The sequence below is a fragment of the Equus asinus genome, chromosome 25, assembly GCF_041296235.1.
Source record: "Equus asinus isolate D_3611 breed Donkey chromosome 25, EquAss-T2T_v2, whole genome shotgun sequence".
Taxonomy (NCBI): Eukaryota; Metazoa; Chordata; class Mammalia; order Perissodactyla; family Equidae; genus Equus; species Equus asinus.
Window position 1 is genome coordinate 57,034,498 of NC_091814.1, and position 18,418 is coordinate 57,052,915.

Below are 18,418 nucleotides of genomic sequence, written 5' to 3' on the forward strand. Positions count from 1 at the left end.
TGAGACATCTAAGAAGAAACATCCGGAGGGCAGGTGTCTGGAGTCCAGGAAGAGGGTCTGATACGGTGATACAAGTTAGTAGGGGTCAGCAAATTATGGCCACAGGCTGGCAGCCTGTTTTGCAAATAAAGTACCATTGGAAGCCAGTCAAGCCCATTCATTCACCTGTCGCCTATGGCTGCTTCCGCTCTCCAGCAGTAGAACTGAATATCTGCAACAGAGGCTGCTTGACCCACAGAGCCACATGGCCCTTTCAGAAAACGTTTTCCAACCCCTGGACTAGAAAAACATTGGCCCACAGGTGGTCCATAGGAGTACAGGGTGGCCCTGAGCAGACGTGGAGCGAGCAGAGCAGAAGCCCGAGGAGCCCGGTGTTGAAGGAGGAATAATCTGAGGAACCGTAGGTGGACGTGGAGAACGAATGGCCAGAGACACGCAGACAGCCAGGAGGGCTGACTGCTGCAGAAGGCAAGTGTGGCCATTCTTAAATATGTCCACAAATTCTTTGATACTCTAGGGGCTCAGAATATGCCACCCCCAAATATGCCACTTTGGCATAAGGATTATTTTGAGCTGAAGACAACTGAGAAACAGCAAATCCCAAAAAGAGCTCTCTGCCCTCCTCCACCATTTACCTGAAAGCAAGCTTAGGCTCAGTCACCAGAGACAACACTGAGAGATCTGTGTGACAACCCTGCTGAAACCACCCTTGTCCTCCATTAGTTTCCTACGTGTCGACCTTCCCACAGTTTGCCCCCCTGGAAACCTAAAACCCTTTTCCTTTGTCTTGTCACTTCTCTACAAATGTCTTGTTCTGAGTTAAGATGCCACAAGCCTAGGTTCCAACCACCCCTCATCACTGAATTTCTCCCTTGCGTGTGTGACTCTGCATGGTTAATCAACTATTTGTCTTTCTCTTGTTAATCTGTCTTTTTTTCAGTCTAATTTGCAGGACTCAGGCAACGAACCTAAGAGGGTAGAGGAAGAAGGGTCCCCCCCACCCAACAATACTCCTCCATTTGAGAGGTCAAGTCGAATTCTCCTCCCTTTGAGTGTGGGCTGGACTTTCTGACTCGCTATTAAGAAATAGAGCAAAGTAGAAGTGACAATGTGTGAACTTGGAGACTAGGTTATAAAAGGCGTTGCAAAGTCCTCCTCTTTCTTTCTGGGGAAAGTTATGCCATGTTGTAAGGACACACAGATATCCACGTGATGAGGAGCTGAGGCCTGCTACCAAAAGCCGTGTGAACGAGCCACCTTGTAGGTCCCCAGCCCTAGTAAAGCCTTCACATGCTGTCAGCCTCTGCCAACATCTCGGCTGCAGCTACTGAGAGACTTTGAACCAGAACCACCAGCTCGGCTGCTCTGGAACTCCTGACCCACAGAAACTGTGAGATAATAAAGACTCGTTGTTTTAGACTACTAAAGTTTTGGAGTAATTCATTACACAACAGCAGATGACTGATACGATGAGGAAATGAGCATTTCAAAGGGAGAGGGATCAAGCATGTCCGTGCTGCTGAGAAGTCCAGCTGGATTCAGCAGCTTGTGCCCGTGGTTACCCTCTGGTGGGACTGAGTCCTGCTGGCTGTCCCTGAGGTGAGGAGTCTAAGCGTCTATAGGAGTCCAGGCCAGGATGAGCACACACAGTTGCAGGAAACGAGCAGTCATTTGCTGTCTCACTTCTGTGATGCTGGAGGGAAAGAAAAGAAAGAAGCGTCTGGGGCTGGCCTTGATCAGTCCTCACTTAGGAGACAGTTGTGGCCCGTTGCAAGGTGAATCTGGAAAAGCCTGACTTTTAAAACAGGCACCAACGCACAAGTCTGCTCTGTGCCTTTGGCCAGGAGGCTTATGGAGTAAAATCAAATAAGTGAATTTTCTCTGTTCCCTCTTGGGATTCCTCTGGGTAAAGTCAAGACATCTGTTGATACTTTATTATTTTCAGTAAAGGACCCAAACTGACTCGTGTGTTAGTCGGCCATCACCTGACCGAGCAGCTCTCCAGGGGGAGATGTCCCAGGAGTCTGACTTCAGTTTCACCTCTCACCTGGAACTGTCTCGGAGAAGCACCACGGAACTCCGTGCCAGATGGGCTGAGCCCTTCTCGCCTGCTTACTTTTTGACAGAGAACAGCCAGTTTGGTAAGAGAATTAAGCCCTAATGCTCTAGGCACCCACTGTGTGCGATGAATTAACTTCCCTCCTTTGCATTTAAATGGTACTAGTTATGTACTATCCTAGTTGAGACAATAGTCACTCGAATACTTTTCTGTGTTCTGTGGTTCCACTGAGGGACTCGGTTAGGAAAGACACACATGTAGGAATGTTGGATTTCATAGTTGCCTCAGTGTGAAGAACTCCGACTGACTTGGCATGAGGCTGCTAACTGCTGGATGTGCTGCTGCGGCGTGTTTAAATGCACTGTGGTTCTTCTTAGCTTTTACCTTTGCCTTCTTTTTTTTTTTTTTTTTTGCTGAGGAAGACTGGCCCTGAGCAAACATCTGTGCCCATCTTCCTCTCTTTTGTATGTGGGACTCTGCCACAGCGTGGCTTGACAAGTGACGTATGTCTGTGCCCAGGATCCCAACCTGTGAACCCTGGGCCACTAAAGTAGACGGCGTGTGTGAACTTAACCACACAACCACAGGGCCAGCCCTTACTATTTTAGCTTTTAAAAGTTATTTGGTCCTTTTCATCATTCAGTCTTTAACTTGGACTGATTTGCACAGTTTAATTGTTCTTTATATGCTTTGTCTTATTATCTTATTCCTCTTTGTTGTATTTCACTGAAACTTTTTGCTCTCAATTATATTTTTTCTGTCTCTTTATCACTTTTAACTTTATGATTGCCCTCTTTTTATCTTGTCTTTTATTGTAGTTTTAATTTTCCATTTATTACTATCTTTTTTTCTTGAGTTTATCTCCTTATGAATTGCTTTTTGAAAAATAACTTCTTTTCTCTTGGTTTATTACGCGGGAGTCATAAGCACGGTTCTAAAGTGAGCTGTGCTGCGCGTGACGCCCCCTGTGAACTCCAGAGGATGGAGGAGATCACCTTCCAGCTACCTCTAGTGGGTGCCACATTCCCTTCCTGATTCAACAAGTTTAAGGGAATTGATATCAGGAACCCAACAGGCAGAAGTTTCCCCAAGATCAAGTACGGTAGGCAGCATTCTAAGACAGCCCCTCAGAGTCCCATCCCCTGGAGTACATGTCCTGTGTGACCCCTGCCCGCGAGTGTGGTGGGACCTGTGAGCAGGCTGGGTTTCACTCCCAAGATCAGGTTATGTTATAGGACAAAGCTGAAAGGATTCCACACATGTACTTAAGGTTCCAGATCAGTTGACTCTGAAGTAATCAAAATGGAGATTATCCTGGATGGGCCTGGCCTAATTAGGTGAGTCCTTAAAAGGGACAGGGCCTGTCCTAAAGCCAGAGATATGAAGCATGAAGAGATTTGTTGCTGGCCTTGAAGATGTAGGCTGCCGTGTTTACAGGGCCTGTGGAGAAGGCCCCACGGCAAGGACCTGAGAGCATCCCCGGCTAACAGCTAGCAAGAAAATGAGGACCTCAGTCATACAACCACAAGGAAATGAACTTTACCAACAACCTGAGGGAGCTTGGAGATGGACTTTTCCATAGTTGACCCCCCAGATAAGGACAAACCCAGCTGACACTTGGATTTCTGCCTTGTGACACTGTGAGTAGAGGACCTGGCTAAAGCACGTTATTCTCCCGACGCACAGAAACTGTGGGATAACTATATGTTACTTTAAGCTGCTAAACTTGTGGTAATTTGTTACCCAGCAATAAAAAACTAATACATCACTGGTCATACGGAGAACTTTTTTGAACAGCTGAAAAGGAACTGTTTGTCCATATACTGTCCAGTTTCTCTCTGAGGAATTACAACCTGCAATCTCCATCCTCTAAACCCTTCGGACCTGGGGCAAACCCTTGACACACATCACCACGTATCAGGAAGGGGAGCTGGGTAAGATGCTCCATGAGCGGAAGGATCCTCAACACAAAAATGATTAAAGTTAACTAATAAACAAAAATGTGGTCTTGAGCCTTCCAACAAGACTTCTGGAAGGAAGTAAGGTGAAAGAACCCAAACTAGGTGTCACAATTATATTTTCCCAAAATGGGCAAAACAATATTGCCCATTCCATGAGATCTTCTTAGAAAGTGACTTTGACGCTCCTCTCATTGAGAGGTGAGCTTCATGTCCTCTTTCCTTGACAGGGGGCAGAGTTGGGACAGAAGTAACACTGTGTGACTTCCAAGGCTCAGTCGCCAGCGCATGCGTCTGTGAAGACTTCCGCTACCGTGTAAGCAGTCTGATTATCCTAAGGCCACCGTGCTAGGGGCCACCTGAAACCACCCCAGGAAGAGAGGCCCTGTGACCGCATGGAGCAAGTGAGACCAGATGCCCCGCTGTTCCAGCTCTCGCCAGTTGACGGCAGCTATAAGAGACCCCAGGCCACAAGTGCCCAGCCCCCTCTCCCCAAACTCCTGACCCACAGAAACAGGGAGAGCTAGGAAAACAACCGCTGCTGTTTGAAGTCAGTAAATTTAGGGGTGATTTGTTCTGCAGCAACAACAGCCAGAACATGAGTTTAGAATCCTTCCTTAGGTCGGTCTGCGCCCCGCATGGTTCTCAGTCTGCGCTGGTCTCCTTCTCCTCTTACCTGCTCGAGACTTTGCCCCCAGAATCCTCTGAGCAGGATCGTGAAAGTTCCTTTTGGTGTGTAAATTGCCTCGATCCCCTTCCTTTGTCTTGAGATTTAGGAGAGCTTGGCTGGAATTGGGATTATCCTCAACGGCTCTCCTGGTCATGAGTCACTTGTGTTTTTGCTGGGTAACTGAGAGATGAGAAGCCTACACGTAAAAGTTATGCTAGATATAGGAGAAAAAATAGAAAACACAATATAGACGTCAAGGAATTCACAATCTATCTAGCGTTTTTTAAAAAAGTAAAACGATGAATGCCCTGTTCAGAAAGCTTGAGTGACTCCATGTTGGTTCTAGGTAGAACGATCATTTCATTTGTTGCCCCCAAACAGTTTTGAAAGTGAAAAGACACTATTACTAATCACCTTGGAAAACCAAGCATACACTAGGGCTCTCCTGGGCAAACCAGCATCCGTGGTCCTCGTAGCTGCAGGAACTTACGTAAGGAGAGCCGTACTGCCTCTCACTCGCTGTTGTGCTCACTTAGCCCAACCCAGCTCTCCGAAGGCTCTGCACCCGCTCCCACACAGCTGAGCACAGCGAGCTGGGAACAGTGCACAGCTGTGCGGGCTGGTCTGCTTCAACTTCACGGCTGTGTGCCCCGCACGAATGGTCAACGCAGCACAGCAGTCATCCCGTTCTCCCGGACGCTTTCACATCTCCCTCTTTCCTCCAGAACTCCACCTCTTCCTCCATCTTCACTCCGGGTTGATGACCTCGCCCATCTACCCACCTCCCCGCTCCTGTGCCCAGCATTCTGCTGTAGAGGTACTTTCTGTGCTCCTCGATGAGGGAGCCTCTCACTCACACACTAGACCCTATCCACTCTCACCCACTCAAGATTTTGCCCCAGTGACTCTGTCTCCCCTGCTTCATTAATGTTTCCCTCCCATCATTTCCTCAGTACACAAACGGGCTATTATATCTCCCATCTTTAAAATATCCTCTCTTGACTCCATTTTCCCTTCAGTTATGACCAAATTCCCTTCTACCCGTCACACAAAATTATTTGAAAGAATATTCAGTCTCAAATTTCCCTCCTTTCGTTTTATCCGCAACCCACTCCAATGGGGTTTTTGCCAACACCACTCCCCCACAACTCCTCCACTTGTGGTAGCTGTAGGTTCCACACCCTACATCCAGCAGACATTTCTCATCCTCTCAGCAGCATTTGATAAAGGACACCTCTCTAGGACTTCCTTGAAAGACATCTTCACTTAGCTTATTGGACAGTACACTCACCTGGCCTGATTCCTGTCTCTCTGACCGCTCTCCCAGAGTCTTCTTTGTTGCCCGCCCCCATCCTAAATGTTAGTGTGCCTGGGGCTCAGCCCTTGGACCTCACACATTCCTATCTGCACTTACTTCTTAGGGGATTTTATCCAACCTTAGAGCTTTAAATATCATCTCCATCTGACAGTTCCCCAACTTGTATCTCTGACCTGAACCTCCTTCTGTAACTCCAGCCCTCATTATCTCACCGTTTGTTCAACCTGTCCACTTGGATGTCTCACAGGCATTTCAACCTCAACACGTCCCAAACTGAACACCTGCTGTTTACCCAGCACTGCTCCTTCCTTGGTCTTACCAAATGCAGAGAAATGGCAACACCATTCTTTCAGTTACTTGGACAAAAAACCTCAGTGTTATCTTTGGCTCCTCTTCCTCTCAAATCCTACAGCCAACTCATCAGCAAATCCTGTCTATTCTACCTTCAAACTGCTTCCAGAACTAGACCACCACCATCTCTCACCTCCTCACCATCACCTCTTACCACCATCTCTCACCTCCTCACCATCACCTCTTACCACCATCTCTCACCTCCTCACCATCACCTCTTACCACCATCTCTCACCTCCTAACCATCACCTCTTATTTCCATCCCTCACCTCCTACTCATCTTCCTCCTCCTGTCTTTGCTTCTTTTTGGTCTATTCTCAACACAGCAACCAGATACATTCTGTCAAATTCCAAGTCGGACACTTCTCTGCTCAAAGTTCGTAACTCACTCAAGGTAAAGATGGAAGCATCCCCCTCGCCATCACCTCTTCGACATCTTCTCTTCCTCGCCCTCTCACGCACTCTGTACCAGCCGCTGCACCCGGCTGTCCTTCAAACACACCAGGCAGGTAGATTTGCTCAGGCTGTTCCCCCAGGTAACCTAATGACTCCCTCCCTCACTTCCTTCAAGGATTAATCCAACGGTCATTTTCTTAAGGAGACCTCGCTTGGTCACTGTGGCAGCCAGCCTCCAAAATGAGCCCCATGTCCTGATATTTATACCCCTGAGCTGTCCAGCTGCCCCCTCCCACACTGTACCAGGGTTGGTTGCATGATGGTATGCCATTTCTAAGATTAGGTTATAAAAGTCTGCAGCTTCCATCTGGAGCATATCATCTCTCTCTCGTCAATCATTCTCTCTGGGAAAGCACGCTGCTGTGTCATGAGCAGCCCTGTGGAGAGACAAGGAACTGAGGCCTCGCCAATAGCCATGGGAGTCGAGCGTGGAAGCTCACAGCCAATACCTTGACTGAGATTTCGTAAGAGATTCCAAGGCAGAACCACTCCAGTTAAGCCACTCTCGTTTTCCTAACCCTCAGAAACTGTGTGATGTAGTAAATCGTGATTGTCTTCGGCTGTTAAGTTTTGGGATCATTTGTTACAGCAATAAATAATACAGACGCCATATCCCAATCCGTCCTCTGACACGTCGTTATCAACTTTTCTGCTTTATTTTTTTCTTCTTGGGGTTGATTACTATTTAATATACTTTATATTGTATTTATTTGTCTTGTTTTTGACTCTGTCCTTAATTAGGACATGCCCTCCTGGAGGGCGGGGAGCCCTGTCTGTGCTGCTCACTGCCACACCCCAGCACTCACACCAGGGTCTGCCCTAGAGTGGGCGCTCAGCAGACATTTGGCAAACGAAGGAATCTGACTCCAGCCTCCGTGCGAAAATTCTCCTTCATAAACTCAGTTGGAATCCTCCTCATTTACTCACAGTTGTTCAAGTATTTTTATTCCCGAGTCTGTCCAATTAGTTCTGCTATCACACAATCTATGTGCTCCTAGAAATCACTACACTCTGGAAAAGCCATGAAATGAAAACCAGGGGGCTTGTGGGAAAAATGGGGTTAGAGGTCACAATCCTCAAAAACTTTGTCAGTAACAGCAAAAAAAGACAGGAACCTAGTAAAATGGTAGCACAGTTTACAAATGTTAAGTGGTTAAAAAATACATAAATACTACAATAAATACGGCACTATACTTTGAAACAGACCTGAATTTTGTATACGGAAGTGGGTGTTGGAAGGAGAGCAGCTTACGAGATACTGAGAGGTGGTGGAAGGAGGAGCATCTGAGGTTGGAAAGAAAGTTCTGACACCAGACATGGATGGGATGGTTTATAACCCTCTGTGAACGGAGGGAGTGGGTGGAAATTTGAGGGATGTGCTTGTGTACATTCTGAGTATTCCTACCCTGCTTGGTTCAGTTGGGTGCATTTTTCTCCAAGATTCACCTAGAGTTTCTCAGGGCAAAATCAAGCATAAGCAAATGTAAAATTCGCATAATTCTCAAATCGCTCCCTAATATATGAATCAGACTGGCATGAATTCATGTTTTCAAAACAAGCCTCATAGCAGAACTGACTGCATCTTTGTTTATATCGTTTCCTAAGGCCCTAACAATCTCCTTTCTCCTTTTTGCCTGGCCAATTCCACCTTTTCTTCAAGGCCTCTGTTCCATGGCCTCTTGTATTACCTACATGCACTTTATCTTCTTTACACATTCTAATGCTGCCTTCTCACTTCTATTTTGTTGTTATTTTGAAATCTCTGGTCAGTTCACTCTACGTGCCATCATGTCTGCTTCTCCAACTGGCTGTGAACTACCTGAGGGCAGGGAGCCTCCAGCTCAGCGTCTCTGCTCATCTCCCAGCACTCATCGAGGACGGCATCTCGCATGCAACGCCTGTGGAACAATTATTTGTCGATTTGGTTTTGACCCCGAGGCAGGACTAGTGAGGCCTCCTTCATCTCGCAGCTCGATGCCTGATGGAAGCAGCAGAGTCGTTCGTGGAGAAACTCAGACCAGGAACCAGTACAAGAAACTGAGACCTGAAGGCAGAGATGAACGTGGTGCGAAGCAGGGCGTGAGTACCGAGAAAGGAGCAGCGCTCAGAGACCACAGTGTGGCCGGTTTAACCAAGGGTTTAATCCCAGAATGCCTGAGTGTGGAACAGAATTTTGAAGTAAAGAAGGATGGGTTTGACTCGGAATCTCAAACTTCTTAACTAGGAGGAAAGCAGGCCTTGGTCTTAGACACCTCTCCACCTAGCACAGCCTAATCAATCCCCCTGAGAAGTGAAGGGTGGGCTGAAATTACGTTTCTTCCCAAAGATAGCAGGCAGAGCCACACAACGGATGATGAGAGTGATCTGGGCAGTAAAGGTCAGGGGTCGGGCAATGACGTGGGGTGCCTTTGGTGCCTTGTTGATGGAGCATTGATTTGAGAAGCAAAAATGAGTCAAGCCACATCATTGCTCATTCCAGGGGTGTCATTCAGACGCCGTCTCTGTGACTCTCCTGTATGCCAAGTGGGAATGCTTATTTGAAAGGAAGACTGACAACACACCTGCTTCCAGGCATGCATCAGGTGGGGAGAGGATACGGGGCAGGAGTGGTGTGGACAGTGCCTAAGGCTAGAACTCACTCTGGGGGTCTACTTAGGGTCTATGGCACAACGACAAAACCCTGCGTCACTCACTCTCGACAAGAGCCCACGTGATTTTACACGCGCCTTATGTGGTCACCAGCGGAAGTGGAAATTCCTTCTTCACCTTCCACAACTCAGAAGGCTCTTTTCCTGGTGGGGACCAGGGGCCATTCTCCCCTCAGCCAGCCCTGATGGTCTAGTGGTTAAGATTCCACCCTCACAGCCACGGTTCATTCCTGGTCAGGGAACCACACCATCTGTTTGTCACACTGTGGTGGCTGCGTGTTGCTGTGATGCTGAAGTTGTGCCACCAGCATCTCCAATACCAGCAGGGTCCTCCATGGTCGACGGGTTTCAGCAGAGCTTCCAGACTATGACAGACTAGGAAAAAGGACCTGGCCAACCCCTTCTGAAAAATCGTACGAATAGCGGCACCAAAAGGTGAGAGGATGGAGCAGAAAGATCAGGCAGGGTTCCTCTCTGCCGTCCACAGGGCGCCAGGAGCCGGAATCCACTCAACAGCACTAAGAACCCTCCCCCATCTCCCTAAGGAGCCCGGAGGCCTTTCAATGTCCCTCACGTAGGGGAAGAAAGACTTTTCCCTCTACGCATCTCAGGTTCATTGGCTGTGAGGCCCTATAAATCAGACTGATAAAAGACAGATCAACAAGAGAAAAACAAGCAGACATTTGTTCACATGCGCGTCTTCACACACGTGGGAGGACTCAGCGATGAGTGACTTGAAGAGCAGGTGAGAAGTGGGCTTATACCACAACTTAACAAATTTTTAGAAAGGTGACAAGAAAAAGGAAAAGGACTTTGAGTTTCTCAGGCAGAAATTTGTGGGAAGGTGAGTATTCGGGGAACTCTGGGTGATGGAGGTCGTTTCCAGTTCACTATGCAGATGCCGCAGGTGCTGACAAGGGTCGAGCAGGGTCTCCAGTGACGAACCGCTGATCTTTGGGGTGGAGCGGGGAGGGGGTACACCCTTACAAATGTGTGTCCTGCTTTCAGGTAAATAGGGGGAGGGCAGAGAGCTCTCCTTGTGCCTGCCTCTTCTCAATTGCCTTCAGCTCAAAGTAATCCTTATGTCAAAGTGGCCTGTTTCAGGGTAGCGTATTCCGCTCCCCTTCATGAACATTCTATGAGTAGGCTCCCCAACTCCCCATCTTAGGTCATCCCTTCAGTAACTTAATTTCCACTTTGTTGAACTTCCTTGAGAAACCTGAGCAAGTGCCCGCACTAGCTGCCGAGATCTTATAAGATTGTTGTCAGACTCTGGACGATGGCGCCATCCCCTATGCCAAACCCTGTGTGTGCTGGCCGTGGGCCCTTCCCATGTAGCAGAGGTGGCCCACGGGGACGATTAGGCCATGTCAGAAAACACACATGAATGTGCTGAAGGGGAGAGGGCGCGTGAGGCTCTTGTAGGCCAGTCGTGACCATGACTGTGCTCTGTGAAGTAGAGCGCTAAGAGCACAGCTGCTGCTTGCTGAGTGTTGAGAAAAAATCATAATGCCGCTACCCTTGCTCTCTGTGGCTGAGAATTCAGAACTAATGATAAATATGCTCACGGTAGTCCATCTGAAACCTTAATATTTTTCCTCTTCTCTGCCCTCTCCTAGTCTGAGGAGTGGGGGTGGAGGCTATCTGAGATAAATGACCTCGGAGGAGTCAGGAGGAAACTTCTGAAAAGCTGATTTTCCAGTTTGGCTGTCCAGCAGCTTGCCAGCCCCAGCCACTCCCCCTCCTCCCAAAACATGACTGCCCATAGATCGGAACTGACGCTGCTCTGCAGCTCACTGGAGGGGACTGGCTGCTTTGATCGGGGAAGACAGCCAGACGAACACCCTGCAGTGGTTTATAAATCTGTTTAGACTGGTCGAGTACATGGGGGTCATGATGATCTTTACAGAACATGACGAAATGTAACATATTAGGATTAAAACAACCACGTGGATAATGCCTTTTACAAGTAGGCACCAGCAAAGGTGTTTTGTTTTTTTCTAATCTATGGCAGAAAAAAATTTTAATTGTAACAGTGAAAATTGGATTCTACCCATTCGTAACTCCTCCCCGACAAATCAGGAAGATAGCACCATTGTCTGCACAATAGCAGTAGAATCTTCCAGTCCTAGAAGAGTTTTGAACTGGCGTAATCACAGTGGTCTTGAGCGCCCATCCTCGCCCAGGAATTGCTTTGAGTTTAGGGCACACAGCTCACTCTGCTGTTGTCCTGTTCACACTGAGGACAGCAGAGGATGGAGACGTTACCATCTCCACTTGGGAAGATTAATGAGATTCCGTGTCCTCTGCTGTGAGGCCGTTCCCAAGAGCTTCGGTGCAGACTCCGTGGACCCAGAGGCCTCTCCTTCTCTCCCCTTGTTAAGAATTGTAGGAGTCAGCTCAGGCTGCCGTAGCAAAATACAGTAGATGGGGCTTAAACAATAGAAACTCATTTCTCACATTCTGGAGGCTGTCTCCAGAATTACGGCCCAGCAGGCTCCGTTTCTGATGAGAGCTCTCTTCCTGGTGTGTAGCTGGCTGGCTGCCTCTCGCTGTGTCCTCACATGGTGCAGAGAGAGCAAGGTCTCTGGTGTCTCCTCTTATAGGACACTAAACCCACCTGGGCCCCACCCTTATGATTTCATTTAACCTTAGTTTCTTCCTTACTCCAAATACAGTCACAATGGGAGTTAACTCTTCAACACATGAATTTGGGGGGGATACAATTTGGTCCATAGCATTCTGCCCTTTGTCTCCCAAAATTAATATCCTATTTGCATGCAAAATACACTGACTCCATCCCAATAGCCCAAAAGTCTTAACTCATTCCAGTGTCAACCCTAAAGTCTAACGTCCCACCTAAATATCATCTAAATCCCATAAGTGTGACCCTTGAGGTACATTCATCCTAAGGCAAAATTCCTCTCCAGCTGTGAACCTGTGAAACCACACAAGTTATGCATTTCCAAAGTACAATGGTGGACAAGCTTGGGATAGACAGCCTCATGCCAAACGGGGGAAGTCCAAAGGCAAAAGTAGGTGATGGCTCCCCAGCAAGTGCAGACTTAGCAAGGCAAACTCCGTTTGATCTTAAGGCTGGACAATAATCCTCTTTGGCTTGATGCCTTGCCTTCAAGACCCACTGGGACACTGGTCCCACCTCCACAGCTCTGCTAGGTGGGGACCCACCCCCAAGACTCTGGGCAGCCCCACCTCCAAGGTTTCAGTGAAAGGCCATCTGGCCTGTTGAAACCCCACCCTTTGAAACCAAGGAGGCAGCCCTGATAATCTCTGAATTACCTGAGGGGTCATTCATTCTCTCCTTTTCTTTCTTTTTTTTTTTTGAGGAAGATTAGCCCTGAGCTAACACCTGTTGTCAATTCTCCTCTTTTTTGCTGAGGAAGACTGTCCTTGAGCTGACATCCGTGCCCGTCTTCCTCTACTTTCTATGCGGGACGCCTACCACAGCATGGCTTACCAAGCAGTGCCATGTCCACACCCAGGGTCCGAACCAGCGAACCCCGGGCCACCAAAGCAGAACATGCGAACTTAACCACTGCGCCACTGGGCCGGCCCCCATTCTCTTCCTTTTCTTGAAGAATAACACACATTTGCAGCTGAATAGTTCTATGATCCTGTTCTATAGGATCCAGAAAGTCCAACAGCCTTCCTTCCTTTTCTCTCCTTTTCTCTGTCCCCGCTATTCACACTGGCAGTGTCTCCGCTGGAGTAATCCCAGCTTCTGCTGAGATGCCTGGTGAAGGCCCTGGGCCGTGCCCATGAACGTGTTACTCAGTGGTTGTTTAGCCATTTATTAGCAGTCCCTTCAGAACAGGCTTTCTCATTTTTTACAACATGGATAGGCTGATATTATTTGCCTTTTTGCCTAATAATTCCTTCTTCAATCCGACTCTCTCCTTTCACATTTTACTATGAGTCAGGAGGGACCAAACGTCTCCTTCAGCACTTTGCGCTTGGCAATCTCCTAGGCTAAATATCTGATTTCAGGGACCAGCCCCGTGGCCGTGTGGTTAAGCTCATGCGCTCTGCTGCGGCGTCCCAGGGTTTCACTGGTTCGGATCCTGGGTGCGGACATGGCACCACTCATCAGGCCATGCTGAGGTGGCGTCCCACATGCCACAACTAGAAGGACCCACAGCTAAAAAATATACAACTATGTACCAGGGGAATTTGGGGAGAAAAAGCAGAAAAAAAAATCTAATTTCATTGCTTGTAAGTTCTGCCGTCCACAACACACTAGAGCATCATTCAGCCAAGATCTCTGCCACTTCATGACAAGGACCACCTTTCCTCCAGTTTCCAATAACAGGTTCCTCATTTCCGTCTGAGACTCACCAGAATCGCCCTTAACGGCCATATTTCTTGCATGCGTGCCAGAAATCTGCCAGCCTCTACCCAGTTCCAAAGCCACTTCCACATGTTCAGGTATTTGTTACAGCAGCAGCCCACATCTTGGTACCAAAATATCCGTATTAGTCAGAGTTCTCTGGAGAAACAGAACCATATATTTATGGTTTTATATATATATATATATATATAAATGGATTTATCATAAGGAATCGGCTCACATGATTATATGTCCCAAGGTGTGCAGTCAGCAAGCTGGAGACCCGGGAGAGCTGATGACGTGGCTCCAGTCCACGTACAAAGGCCTGAGAACCAGGAGAACTGACGGCGTGAGTTTCAGTCCTGAGGCTGGCAGGCCTGAGACGCAAGGGAAGCTGATGTTTTAGCTTGAGTCCAAAGACAGGAGAAGACCCATGTCCCAGCTCAACAGTCAGGCAGGCAAAGTTCCCTCTTACTCAGCTTTTTTGTTCTATTCGGGTTTTCAACTGATTAGGCGAGGCCCACCCGCATTATGGAGGGCCATCTGCTTTGCTCAGTCTATCCATTCACACGTTGATCTCACCCAGAAACGTCCTCGCAGACACAGCCGGAGTGTTTGACCAAGTGTCTGGGGACCCATGTCCCAGTCAGCTTGATCCGTAAGATTACTCCTCACCGGCAGCATCTGAGGAAGTCGTAATAGATGATTTAAACCTTTCCCTCAACCAGCTTTGACTGAGCACATGCGAGGTGCAAGGTCCCATTCCTAAGACTCTGAGTGTCAATTTAATTCTGTCCAATCTGATTTGATTCCGACTTGGAATAGACTGCTGCCACAGATGGCGAGCTTATCTCTACAGAGGTCTCCCTGTAAACGCTGGCTGGAAGGCCTGGTCAGGCTCACAGTTTCTTTGATTCTGGGTTAGGGATGGCAATGCTGCCATGAAGTGTGCTGGAGTTCTGAGAAGGCACAGAGGGAGAAACTGGACGAGGTCGGTGCTTGTCAAGGAGGATAGGAATTACCTGGGGAACTTGTTAAAATGCGGATTCTGATTCAGCAGCTTGAGGTAGAACCTGACATTCTGCATTTCTGAGAAACTCCCAGGAGGGGCCGCCCCGTGGCTGAGTGGTTAGGTTCGCGCGCTCCGCTTCAGCAGCCCGGGGTTTCACCAGTTTGGATCCTGGGCGGGGACATGGCACCGGCTATCGGGCCGTGCTGAGGTGGCGTCCCACGTGCCACAAATAGAAGGACCCACAGCTGAAAATACACAACTATGTACTGGGATGCTTTGGGTAGAAAAAGGAAAAATAAAATCTTAAAAAAAAAAAGAAGAATAGCAAAAGGAGATCAGTTAGGTGAAAATTGGAGGTTCTATCTGAGCCCATGGGGGTAGCAGCAGTGGGCTACAGACCTGAGAAAGCCAAGAGCGCACCAGCCTTGTATACAGGTAGCCCTGGGAAAGGACCCAATAGTTTGGGGTCAGATTTTTTCTAGGAGGCAGCATGGGGGTCACAGTGGGGGGTGGCTAACACCGTAGACTGGGTCATGTGCTCCCGATGGGAGTGGCCATTGGGTCAGTGCTACCAGATAGTCTTTCCCCAAGCTAGGACTAGTTACCCTGATGCCTTAGCTTCAGCTTGAAGCGGCAGAGGCAGGGGAAGTTCGGAGCCAGTCCAGCGACTGGTAAAGCTATAGACAAAGACGGGAGAAAGCAGTGTCCCTGGGGACCTGGGTGTGGAAGACTTGCTGGCACCAGAGAGGAAGGGGGCAGAAGGGCGGGTGGGACCCCTTATGGCCTTGGCTATGAAAGGAACAGCCAGCCACAAGAGGCAACAGACGTGCTGAGTCGGCCTTTTTGTGGTGAACAAGCCTGGTCTTGTGATGGTTGGTGGAGATGGAATCTACTGCCCGAACAACGCCCCTCACACACCCCAGTTCTCCAGCTCCCTCCTGCCACGGAGGCTGAGGAGGCTGAGCAGGCTGAGGGTGACGGGAAGGCCTGACAGAGACCCTCCCTGCTTGGTCCCTCGGTCCCTTCCCAGCACACACACCCGCATACACCCTCTAACCAGGCCAGTGACTTGAGCTCAGAATGCCAGAACTGGTGGGGGTTGGAAAAGGGGGAGGGGAGGAAAGGAAGAAGAGAATCAAACAGAAACCTTCTCATCTTTCTATCAGCAGCCATGCAAGGAATATTGTTCAGCATGGCACAAAAGCGGCCCTGAAAATAGCTGCAGCCAGCGCGGCTGCCAACCACTGCCTGAGATAGCGTCTACTTGGAGACACTGGTGTCTTTGTGGGGCTGTCAGTGTCCCTATTGTTCCTGAGCCTATTGCCTGGGGAATATTGTTCCCAGCTTTTGTCTCCCCAGCTCACTTTTGTTTGCCTTTACTCACCATTTCTTCCTCCTCCCTTTGTGCCCTCCCATCCCCCCGTTTGTCTCTCCTTCTGTAAGCCTGCCTGTGGCTGTGGACTGGTGCCCAGGGAGACAACAGGCCCTACCCCCTCCCAACCTACGCCCCACCCTGAACCAGGGCCCCCCAGAGTTCCATTCCAGCTCGCCGTCTCCCCACTGGCACCCAAGATGTCCCAGAGCAGGAGAGCCTTGAGGGATGGTCCAAGTTACTCACTCCCCGCCTGGTAACAGCGAGGAGAGACCGGTGGAGTACTCGCTTCCCGGAGGAAGTCTGAAAGGCCTGCAGTGGGCCCCTGCTTCTCTCTGGATCTCTTTTTTTTTGAAAAATAGGTTTTCGGTCTAGTCAAAGGAATAAGGACAGCTCATGCTCCACAACCCCACACCCTCTTTAAGTGCCCAGCATGCACTTCTTTGAGCAGGGCACTCAGTTTTCTTCCCCTCCCTCCTGGCCGGCCTGGTGGATCAAAGCGACTTCTGTTTATTTGCACATTCAAATCCAGGCTGCCTCCAGTAACCCGATCCGGGCAGGCGCCAGGATGGTGCAGGAAGAGCCCCGCTCGCACCCTCCCCCATCTCACAGCTCTTTGGGCAGAACTGGGTGAGGAAGGGGACAGGGGTCTCCTAGGGTCAGAACTGGGAGTGGAAAAGGAGCTGCGCAGCGGGAAGAAACAAGCCTGCCAATTCCTTTAGAATGGCCTCTGGTCCTCCCACCTCTATGGCAAGGGGGGGACTATGGCATCAGAAGAGATTTAGAAAATATGGGGACCAGACCCTGAGCTTGCCTGCCAACACCCAGCATGCTCAGGTGTCCACTGCATCCTGCGGAGAGAGGCCGTCTTAGTTCTCGCTAAGAGAAGACGGGCCCGGCTGCCGCAAGGGGCTGGGCGGACTATAGGCTCAGAAGCAGTGACTAGAAAATGCCTTTCCTCTGCCTCCCCCAGCTTCCTGCCTCTATCCAGATGGGGCAGAGCTCGGAGAGCTGAGGAAGCTTTTACTTTGGGGAGAAGGCTGGGAGCAGGGATGCAGCCTGAAGCCAGAGAGCAGGCTCTCCTCTCATTGTTCTAGTTCCAAGGACAATGGGACTAGTCTCCAGAGAGCCATTGTTTCAAAAGCTGGAAATTGGGTAGGGATTTCCGGAAAGTTTGAATGGAAGCCAAGCCCAGCTGAGAGGAGGAGGAAGGGGAAGAGGCAGGGGAGGGGGCAGTCTGGGGTCAGGGGGAACTCCTCTGGGCCCTGAGGACAAACTTGGCCTCCACATCCCACGGCTCTCAGTCCCAGACTGCTCACTTTCGCTCTGCCCTGCTCCCCATCCGTCTTCTCCAACCAAGGTTAGTTCTTGATTCTTAATACTCCCAAGCATAAGGAGAAGCAAAAATACCTTGTCCCTGTGTTGAGGGTAAGAGTCGAGTCTGATTCACCTGTGGAACCCCAGCCCGGAGCAGGAGGAGCTCAGGAAATGCGTGGAGGACGAATGAATGAAGATGGCACAGACTCTGGAGCCCAGAAAGTCACCACCGCTCGCCCAGGACTTCTAGTGGGTAGGCATCAAACTGCAAGTGCGAGGTAAGGAAAATCTGAAGGTGGGAGATCCTGAGGATTTGGGGGTAGGTCAGGCGCACGGTGCAGAAGGTGAGGTGTGGTCATCGGACAGCAGAGAACAAGCCACGCAGGGCAGTGGTTGGGCTCTAGAACAAAACCGCCCGCCTCAAGCCGCCGTGCCCCCCGCTGGCCTTCCGCAGTCCAAGCTATGCTTCAGAGATGCCATCTGTCCTCTCCGTAAAACCGTCTAGTGACTTCCCCCTGCCTCCAGGCACCTGTGAGTCACGGAAGCTGGACCTCCTCAAGGACAGGGCCGTCCCGATTGTCCCCACTGCCCACCACAGGCGACTGCGTCTAGCCGGCACTAAAGCTGTTCAGTAAACATGGAACTGAATTAACTGCAATTGTGGGAGTTAGTTTTGCCACTTCCACAGTGCTCCCTGGATAGGATTTTGATGCTTAATGTTTTATCCATTGTATAGCTATTGATTTATCTTTGACAGTAGCCAAGGGCCATGAAAATCAAAACACTTATATTTATTTTAAATATTGAGTCATATTCCACCTAACTAGAATATAATTGAGAACCAGAAAGTAAGTAATGTATACTGTAGAGCAACCAAAAGTGATGACGTAAAGGCAATATATTCAATGT

At 49.2% G+C, this 18,418-nt stretch overlaps 1 long non-coding RNA gene across 1 annotated transcript; it reads right to left on the reverse strand.

The window, feature by feature from the left end:
- Positions 1-1,326: 1,326 nt before the first annotated feature.
- On the reverse strand, positions 1,327-17,740 carry LOC123280761 (uncharacterized). The gene is made up of 4 exons (XR_011498222.1): positions 17,603-17,740; positions 13,817-13,967; positions 4,694-4,901; positions 1,327-1,693 (listed from the first exon to the last, which is right to left on the reverse strand). It is a non-coding gene; the product is annotated as an uncharacterized lncRNA (long non-coding RNA).
- Between the last annotated feature and the right edge of the window lie 678 nt (positions 17,741-18,418).